The sequence below is a fragment of the Chenopodium quinoa genome, unplaced genomic scaffold, assembly GCF_001683475.1.
Source record: "Chenopodium quinoa cultivar QQ74 unplaced genomic scaffold, ASM168347v1, whole genome shotgun sequence".
Classification (NCBI taxonomy): domain Eukaryota; kingdom Viridiplantae; phylum Streptophyta; class Magnoliopsida; order Caryophyllales; family Amaranthaceae; genus Chenopodium; species Chenopodium quinoa.
The window spans coordinates 628,119-636,779 of NW_018743285.1; positions in this window are offsets into that span (position 1 = coordinate 628,119).

Below are 8,661 nucleotides of genomic sequence, written 5' to 3' on the forward strand. Positions count from 1 at the left end.
TGCTTTAGTTCTTCATATTTCACGAAATAAAGAGAGAAAACAAGAAAGAGAGAGAACAAAAGAAAGGGAGAAAGAGAAAGAGAAAGAGACCCAACAACCACCAGAATATCCGCCATAACCACCTCCGATCATTCACCGCAACCACCAGCCTTTGACCGTCGTCCCCACTTGACTCCCAGGCCGCCGCTCGGTAAGTAGTTCTGTAATTTTTTTTTGGTTAAACCCTAACCACCATACCTTCTTCTATGGCCACCCTCGTTCCACCTTCATTGCTGCGACCAGGTCCACCTTTTGCCGCCCCTGACGCCACCGCGAGGTTAGTGTTGTTGTTGTTTATTTTTTTTTAATTTTTAAAAATTAACCTGCACTAAACCTTAACTACTTCATCGCAGCCTTCGACCTCCTTTCCTCCTTCGCCATGACCAGAACCACCACCCTTTCCCCCTACTAAAACTTCTGGTAAGTCCTCTTAATTCCCCCCCCCCCTTTTTAATGAATTAATTTCCTCCACCACCCTTATTTTGCAGCCACCACGGACGCCACCTCCACCAAGCTTGTCGTGCAGCCACCACCGAGTTGTCCTCTACCCATAGTGAGTTCTTTTTCCCCATTTTTTCAATTCAATTTTATTTTGGTATAATAATAAACCCTTACTTATTTTTTATTTTTAATTTTTTTGTAGGATTACAATTAGTTGGTTTAGTTGTCAAAAAGAAGTGTAGATCTAAAGGTTAGTCACATTACAAACCCTAATATAATGTATGTTAGTTTAGTTTAGTTTTTTTTTAATATAATGTAGTTTAATTTAGTTTAGTTTTATATAATGTATGTTAGTTTAGTTTAATATTATGATATGTTAGTTTGGTTTGGTTTAGTTTAATATGATGTATGTTAGATTACTTTAGTTTAATATAATGTAGTTTAGTTTTGTTTAGTTTAATCTAATGTAGCTTAGTATAGTTTAGTTTTATATAATGTATGTTATTTTGGTTTAATATTATGATATTTTAGTTTAGCTTGGTTTTGTTTGATTTGGTTTATTTTAATATTGTGATATTATGATATGTTAGTTTAGTTTAGTTTAATTATGATATATTTGTTTAGTATAATGCATGTGTCCTTTACTTTATATATTTTGTAAATGAATCATTTGCATAATCACATGCCTAGATACCGGTTCAAGGCATACACATTAGGAGTATGTCTTGAATAGTCCCCGGTTGGGACTGTCCTTGTACGCTTATTCTCACTTAGGTGGTGAATGTATGCCTTGTAATTGATTCTAGGAAATATTCAGGCTTCTCATTTCTCTACAATGTTCTCTGGGTACATATGTAAGTGTATCTAATCACCTACATCGTGTACTTGGAGAACTGTAGGGAAATGCTGCCGGATTTTCCATAGAATCGTGTACCTGGCTTACATTCACTAGTGGGATTAAACGTATAAGGATGAGTTAGGTTGGAGTGATAAGGACCCCTGGACATTATTTCAAATCTCATTTTCATTTTCCATAACACTTTGATGGATAATGAATATTAAATACGCTTTGTGACTAATGTGATTACACATATGCGTGAGTTGTGTAGAAGTTGTAATCATGAAACGAATAGAATGTAGCTGGATGTATGAAAGGAAGGTTGGGCTTTCTATTAATCCAAAGTTTGTGAAAGGGGTTGATGAATTCATTCAGTACATCAAAGATCATCTCGAGAGTAGTAACCCGAATGAAGTTAGCTAGGTGTCCATGTTTTAAGTGTAAGAACAAACAGCTTTAGGATGCGGAAACGTTTAAAATTCATTTGTTTCACAAGAGTTTTGTACCTAATTACTATGAGTGGATGTGCCATGGGGAAGGGTTTCCAGGAGTTCCTGAAGTGCGGTCCAATGAATATCGTGAAATGGTTTTCGATGCTTTTGGTCATACTCAAGATCAATGGCATTCTAAACAGTCTAGTGTTTCATAAAAGGAGGAGCCTTATGCACAAGCCAAGCATTTTCTGGATTTGTTGAAGGCTTTTGAATAACCATTATACAAAGGGAGTTCATTGTCTGTGTTAGAGATGGCTGCTAGAATTACTAGTCTAAAGTGTGAGTATAATTTGCCCCACAGATGTGTTAATGGGTTTGCTTCTTTGGTCAATGAAGCAATTCCTAACAACAACCATATGGCCGACACATTCTATGAGGTGAAGAAGATTGTGAAGGGCTTGGAGCTGCCTCATGAAAAGATTCATGCATGCCCGAAAGGATGTATGTTGTTTTGGAAGGATGATGCTCAGCTATCTACACGTAGGGTGTGTGGCAGCGACCGATACAAGAAGACTTCTAAAGGTATCTTAGTGCCTTTGAATGTTTTATTTTATTTCCCGATCACACCCAGGTAGCAAAGGCTCTTTGTAACCAAGAACATTTCAGAGAAAATGACATGGCATTCGAAAAAAACCTCGAGTACAAGGCACAATGGCACACCCTAGTGACAGTGAAGCTTGGAAACAGCTCAATAGTTGCTTTCCAGAGTTTGCCTCCGAGCCTCGTAATGTTCGACTTGGCTTGTGTATGGATGGTTTTGCTCCTCATGATAAGTTTGGGGGACAATATTCTTGTTGGCCTGTCATTTTGACCCCTTATAACTTGTCTCCAATGTGTATGAAAAGACAATTCATGTTCCTTTCGTTGCTCATTCCTGGTCCTAAAAATCCTAAGGGCAACTTGGATGTGTACATGTAATCATTGATAGAAGAGTTGAAACAATTATGGGAAGTTGGCGCAAATACTTACGATATTTCGAGGAAATAGAATTTCAATCTTCGAGCAACCATCCTATGGACCGTTAGTGAATTCCCGGCTTATGGTATGTTGTCTGGTTGGACCACATCTAGTAAGAAGGCTTGTCCATATTGCATGGAGAAAAGCAAAGCATTTTGGCTCGAACATGGTGGTAAAGTTTCTTGGTTTGATTGCCACCGCCAATTCCTGTCGACAGATCACCTTTTCGGAATAGTAGAACTGCATTATGTAAAAACAAAGTCGAAAAAGGTGCACCTCCACACATCATGTCGGGAGAGGAACTGTGGGAATGTGTTAAAGACCTTCCGAAGGCTACAGATGGGCCCGAGGCACTTAAACGCCTCAAAAAAGCTAAAAAGGGGTGGTTCAAACAAAGCACACTGTGGGAGCTTCCATATTGGAAGCATCTGCTCATTCGTCATAACTTAGATGTCATGCACATTGAAAAGAACTTCTTTGATCAGTTAATTCACACTATAATGGATGTGAAACAGCATACATGTCACATGCCATCGGCTCGAAATGACATTGTCAAATATTGTAAACTGCCGCAGCTTCATCTTCAGGATGATGATAGAGGAAAAGAGTTCATGCCAAAGGCTCCATTTGCTCTTGACAAGGCTCAGAGAAAAGTTTTGTGTGAGTGGGTTAAATAGCTGCGGTTTCCTGATGGTTACGCCTCCAATTTGAGCAGACGCGTAGATTTGCAGGCATGTAAGCTACACGGAATGAAAAGCCATGACTGTCACGTGTTCATGGAGAAGTTGTTGCCCATTGCTTTGAGGGAATTGCTCCCTGGTTATATTGCAATTACAGAAATCAGCCAATTCTTCCGCAATTTGTGTTGCTATACAATCACAGTTAGTGACATGGAGCGATTGGAGAAAAACATAGCTGAGATCCTTTGCAAGCTTGAGAAGGTCTTCCCTCCTGCATTCTTTAACTCCATGGAGCATTTACCTATTCATTTGCCATATGAGGGCAAGTTATGTGGTCCTATTCAATATAGATGGATGTATCCTTTCGAAAGGTAACTCAAAGACCCTTTCACATCCTCTTTTTTTTACTTCCAATTCATTGCCATGACTTGTTTATACATTTATATAACTATAATTGTAGGTTTCTCAATCACTTGAAACGAAAAATTGGGAACAAGGCTCAAGTTGAAGGTTCCATATGCAATGCTTATCTCACCGAAGAGATAGCAAACTTCTGCTCTAATTATTTTCAGGCGTCAGTTGACACAAAAACACGAGATCTCGGCCGAAATGTGAATGCCGACGTGGAATCCACAGTGGACAACGTTGAAATGCCAGAGTTGTTCATGGTGGATAGCGGTCGTGTGTCAAATGAGGGTAAAACTCAGTTTTTAGATGAAAAGGAACTCGAGAGTGCTCATTTGTTCGTTTTACGAAACAGGGACATTCTGGGTGAATACAAAAGGTATAATATGTTTAGGAATGAATTGTAATCAACGTTACGAACAATTAAAATGATTAGGAGATGTTGATTTACCGCGTGTGTTTGACCTCGTAGGAAGTTTGAGGACTACATTCTTAGTACTCGACCTTATCTGCGTAGAGAAGAAGTCATGGAGAAATGCAAAGCTGAATTCTCTGATTGGTTTCATCACAAGATGATATAAACGGTCTAACCGTGACATAATTATGAATTTTACATCTTGCACTTCAATTTATTCAATTCATGAACTGTGACGTTGATATTCAAAACGTTCATAGGTGGTTGAAGAGAAACCAAATTCGGATGTCCTGCGAGCGTTGTGCATGCGTCCTTTCAAGCGAGTTTGAACTTGGAGGCAAATATTTGTCGGTGGATTTAATTTCCATACACATGCTCATGGTAAACACAAATCTACAATGAATTATGGTGTGTGTGTATCAAGTGAGGATGGTGGAGAGTACTTCGGCATTTTAGACGACATAATTGAACTTGTCTACACTGGTCCCGAAAAAGTGTACAAGACTATTTTGTTTAAGTGTAGTTAGATGGATTGTGGTAGGGGAATGAACATACATGAACAATACAAGCTTGTCGAAGTAAATCATACTAAGAAATACCCCAAGTATGATCCCTTTGTTTTATCTTACCAAGTGACTCAAGTGTACTACGCATCATACCCTAGCCTGAAACGGGATTGAGTTCAATGGTGGGATGTGTTTAAAACACAAGCAAGGTCAGTGGTTGATGCTCCGGTGGACTTAGAGTTTTTTCAGGCACCATCCCCACAAGTACATGCAACGCTTTTCCCACCGAATGACATTCCAGACTATGCCATAGATGATGACGGTGGCTTTGTTATCTCAAGCGATGAAGATGATGAATCTAGTATCGACTCTAATGATAGTGATGAGGATGATGATATCGATGTATTATTAGATGATAGTAGTGATGATTCTAGTAGTGATAGTAGTGATGAGATTACTGATTAGGAGAATATGTTAATCTCCTTTAAGAATTTGCTTGTTATTGTAAAATCAAAATATGACTTGGTCTTATATTAACTTTGTACTGTTTGTATAAAATTTTATTACATTGCACTATACTTGTAATTTATAATATCATGTCATGTTACTAACATCTATTTCAGGTGGTCATGGCGGGGGGTAGAGATGGAGAATCGTCAAGGAAAACAAAGGGGAAAAGGAAAGCTCCTGCCATTGTGATCGACGACCATGATGAAGAAATGGAGGATGCAGAGGCACATGATTTGGGTACCACTCTAGAGCCCCCCTTAACCCATCCACAGGATCAGACACAGGAGCATTCAGAGCTGCCAGTATTAGACCCTACTACGCTCTGGTACGTACATACATTTAATGAATTGGACTTATGTTCTTATTTTCGAAAATTTAACCTATTTATTACTTCTAACATTGTTGTTTCTCGTTTATTGTAGGTTTGATGATAACAAGGTGAGGAGTGCTGTCTCCAGTACGCTAACTGAATTTTATCGAGACCCTTGGAGGAACTATGGAGAGGTAGATGAAGGAACGAAACAACACTGGTGGAACTTGTTCAGCGTATACTATTTTTAACTTAGTTAATACATGTTTTATTAATTGTATTGATTGAGTTGAGTTTATAACTTTTAAAGCTTATCATTCGCGGAAACAATTCACATGGGCACCTCAATTGAACGAGCATGTGAAGGTCACTTTTGAAAGGAGGTTTGTAACTCGCCTACGTGACATGTTCCACACAGTCACACACAAGATGAATGGTGCCAAACCAGGCTGGCTTAATGATGAAGTCCACAAGAAGATGATGGACATTGTTGCCGCAAATCCGACGTATAAGAAGAGGTCGGCCCAAAATAGGAAGAACAGAAAGGGTGGTTCGATGGAAAATGTGGTCGAACCAACCCACTATCAGGGTTCCATGTCAGCTGTCCAATATGCAAAAAGGATGGTAAGTTCGTTTAATAGGCAAGTAAAATAGAAGGCATTTGTGTATTACAATGTAATGGTGGTGTGACATTTTATAACGATGATTTTTTGCATGTATAATCAAAGGCGGCGAAGAATAAAGGCCAGCTACCAACAGCTCCTGAGCTTTTTCTGAAGACACACTTCAAGGATGTGCCTGGGAAAGGCACAGTGCCAACCAACACCAAAGCAAAGCAAATTGCGGTAACAACTTCAATATAACTTAGAATCTAAACTTATTTGCTCATTTGGTAATAAATGAAGAAAATGGGAAAAGTATAAGTCACTTAGGCCATATTTGGATGAATTTTGATGAAAATGGTTCCCAAAACTTAGTTAATTGGTTTGTTTTGTCATTTCAATCCCTATACACCTAAAGCTACCTATCATTGACATGTTATGAGAAAGAAAGAATTCATTTGGTAATAAATGAAGAAAATGGGCAATGTAGAAGTCACTTAGGCCATATTTGGATGAATTTTGATGAAAATGGTTCCCAAAACTTACTTAATTGGTTTATTCTGTCATTTCTAACCCTATACACCTAAAACTACCTATTATTGACATGTTATGAGAAAGAAATAGTTCATTTGCTAAGAAATGAAGAAAATGGGCAAAGTAGAAGTCACCTAGGCCATATTTGGTTTTATTTTGATGAAAATGGCTCCCAAAACTTAGTTAATTGTTTTTTTTTTTTTTTTTTTTTTTTTTTTTTTTGTCATTTCAAGCCCTATACACCTAAAACTACTTATTATTGACATGTTATGAGAAATAAATAGTTCATTTGCTAAGAAATGAAGAAAATGGGCAAAGTAGAAGTCACCTAGGCCATATTTGGTTGTATTTTGATGAAAATTGTTCCCAAAACTTAGTTAATTGGTTTTTTTTTTTTTTTTTTTTTTTTTTTTGTCATTTCAAGCCCTGTATTCCTAAAACTACCTATTATTGACATGTTATGAGAAAGAAAGAGTTCATTTGATAAGAAATGAAGAAAATGGGCAAAGTAGAAGTCACTTAGGCCTTACTTGGTTCTATTTTGTTGAAAATGCTTCCTTAAACTTAGTAAGTTGCTCCTTTTCATATGTAGGAGGCAATACCAGAAGAAGGTTGAAGAGGAAAGCACTCAAGGGATTCAAAAGAGTCCGAATGAGTTGTACTGGGAGACCATGGGTGGTCGCAACAAGAAAGGTCGTGTGAAGGGACTTGGCCAAAGTGCAGAGTTGTACTATGGCAGTCGGATGGGTCGAGTTTCCAAGTTTTCACAACAGTACACGCCTTCCATTGTTTCTCAAATGCAGGATCAGATGGAGCATAGGGTGCAGGCTTTTTGCAGTGAAATCCGGAGTGAATTGGAAGTCGAGATGGAAGCCCGACTTCAAGCCCAAATGCTCGCAATGGAGAGGAGAAACTAGGAGAGGTGGGATGATTTTATGAGTCGTTTCCCCAGCGACACATGTTCCACCATTCAACCTCACCCTCGAGACCCTAGGGACGACCCGAGTAGTGGCGGAGCAGGGCAGGGTACTCTGGCTGTAGCTTAGCTTTAGTTTGAGTAGTATGTACATGAATTTAATTAGGATTATGTTTTATAGCTGGATACAATGTGATATATGTATGTATGTATGTGTGTGTATATATTTATATATATATATATATATATGTGGTGGTAATTCCAAAAAAAAATCGATAAATTTGTTAAATTAGCAGGTGAAATTCCGACGGAATTTCTGATGGATAATCCGTCGGAAACTCCTTTTGTTACGACGGAAAATTAATCCGTCGGAAAATTGCGACGGATTTTCAGATAGAAAATTCCGTCATAAAGTCTGTATTTTCCGAGGGAAGATAAATCCGTCGAAAAATTGCAACAGAATACTGCATCGTAAATTTCCGACGGATTAAAATTTCCTCACAATATACAGAAATTACGACGGGAAATTCCGTCGGAAGCGTAGTTGTTTACGATGGAATATTTCGTCGAAAGGGTGTAAATAATAACGAAATTCATTCCGTCGGAAGTTTGCGACGGATATCCAATTTAAGTTTATCCACGCTCTGATAGATGTAACTCTGTCAGAAATTCCGTCGGACAAGTTTGTCGGAGCGTGGAATTTCCACCGTTAACAGATGTAATTAAAAAGTTATGTTAAGTTGACATTGGTAAAAATCAATTGAATATAATCCACCCTTTTTGTGATTTATAGTTCTAATACTCAGTATATTATTATGCATGAAAATTGAGGATTAAAGTATGGAGGATTGTGGTTAAAATTAAAGTAAAAGTTATAACATTATTAAAATTTCTTGTAAGTGGGGTGGTAAATTGATATTTGAGTCAAGTGTTGGATAATTTGTTCCTCTTATATTTTATGTACTCTGCACTATATACATCTATTTACAAGTAACTACTTGAAACGAATTGATG